The sequence below is a fragment of the Schistocerca americana genome, chromosome X (genome assembly GCF_021461395.2).
Source record: "Schistocerca americana isolate TAMUIC-IGC-003095 chromosome X, iqSchAmer2.1, whole genome shotgun sequence".
Lineage (NCBI taxonomy): Eukaryota > Metazoa > Arthropoda > Insecta > Orthoptera > Acrididae > Schistocerca > Schistocerca americana.
The window spans coordinates 253,742,979-253,744,970 of NC_060130.1; positions in this window are offsets into that span (position 1 = coordinate 253,742,979).

Sequence of the window (1,992 nt, forward strand, 5' to 3'; positions counted from 1 at the left end):
CATAACACGTTAGCCTTTCTCACTTCGGGATCGCTGAAAGATAACCTATTTTCATTTAAAAATACATACTGTTTGCACCTAAAATCGAATCCTTGCCTTCGAAGCGTATAAGCACGTACGATGATATATACTGATATAGGTCATGCAATTCGCGTAAATAACGGGCTACTGATTTGGATATGCGATAGCGACCCAGATCGGTTCCGTAGGATTTGTATCAGGCGAATTTGGTCACCGAGACATCAACGTGAGTTCACTATAATGTTCCTCAAACCGCTGTAGCACGATTCTGGATGCGCGACGCTCGAAATGATACTGCTCAAAGATGAGATCGCCGCCGGCCGCGGTGGTCTAGTGGTTCTAGGCGCTCAGTCCGGAACCGCGCGGCTGCTACGGTCGCCGGTTCGAATCCTGCCTCGGGCATGGATGTGTGTGATGTCCTTAGGTTAGTTAGGTTTAAGTAGTTCTAAGTTCTAGGGGACTGATGACCACAGATGTTAAGTCCCATAGTGCTCAGAGCCCATTGAACCATTTGGTCGGGAAAGACATCAAGCGTGAAGGGATGCAGATGGTTCGCAAATGTCAGCGTGTCTTCATTTACTACCAGAGTTTCCATGTAAGCGCAGGAGAATGTCTCCAACAGCATAATACAGTTCGCACTAGCCCGAGTTCTTGGGGCGCTGCACGTTTCGAGCTGCCGTTCACCTCGATGATGGCGTTAGTGGAAACGACCATCGACCTAGTGCAGCGAAAATGCGATTCACCCGAAGACACATTTCCATTGATCGGCAGTGGAATTCCGATGGTCCCGTGCCCACTGCTATCGTAATTGACGATGTCGTGGGGCCAACAGGTGAACACGTACGGGTGGTTTACTGTGGAGCTCATGTGTAACAATGTATGACAAACTGTGTACTCCGAAACACGTGTGCGTCCCCCAGCATTGTACTCTTTCGGCAGAAATGCCACAGATCACTATCTATCCTACTTTACAGAGCAGCCAAGCCTCCGAAACTCACGTTCTGTGAAGAGTCATGGACGTCCCACTACTTAGCTGCTACTGGTGGTTTCACAGTTCTACCTCTTTCCCTCGATGGTCACGACAGCAGCACGTGAACACACGACCAGCTTGTCTATTTTCGACATACTCGTTCACAGGCTATGTGTAATAATAGTCGTCCCTCTGTCAAAGTCGTTTATCTCAGTGGATTTTCCCGATTGCAGCCTATATCTTCACTAGGGTGACACCTCGTCCGTGACTGCTCTCGCGTCAAGTGCGCGTAACGCCACCAGGCGGCTTCCAACATGTTGGGTAGTGGTCACAATGTTTTGGCTTATCAGTGTATTGTAATTGAGTAACCTCTTTTGATGCTAGTCAATTGTCATGATGAGCATTACTGCAAAGGGCATTTGATTCTAAAGCATTATGTCAGGGTGAAAAACATTAAATAAATTACTTTTTTTCTCTTAACAACATGTGGGCAGGGTGGGTTCTTCCTTGGCTCGGGTATGAGGTAGAATGAAACACCATTTTTACATAAGATAACTTTTATTGAAATTTTTGTACAATGGTTTCCTTACTGGATTGTTCTGGCTGGGAGAGCGGCAGCTGTGTCGTTTGCGAAGTCTTCTGCTGCGTGGGCGGCGGCGTCTGATTACGCCTGGCGGTGTATATCTCGTGTCGCTTTTTCGTCCAGTTGACTGGAAACGCGCATCGTGAGGTGGCCCGTTTAATTATTGAGAACGAAGTCGTGAATCGGATGGTGATACCTTGGATGTGGCGTCCCAGTGTTTCTCTTCTCTATGCGGCCGCGCGTGCATGTGTTGTGTGTCGGCCAGTGGAGCGGCGCGGCGGGGGAAGGCCAGTGTCCCGCACTCGAACAACGGACTCCAGCTTGCCAGTCTTCGGCTGTCAGATCTTCATCACCAGCTCACAGGTGGCTGCTGATGTGAGGCCGTCTCGTTCCCGTCCTCACGAGTCACCCAGGTACG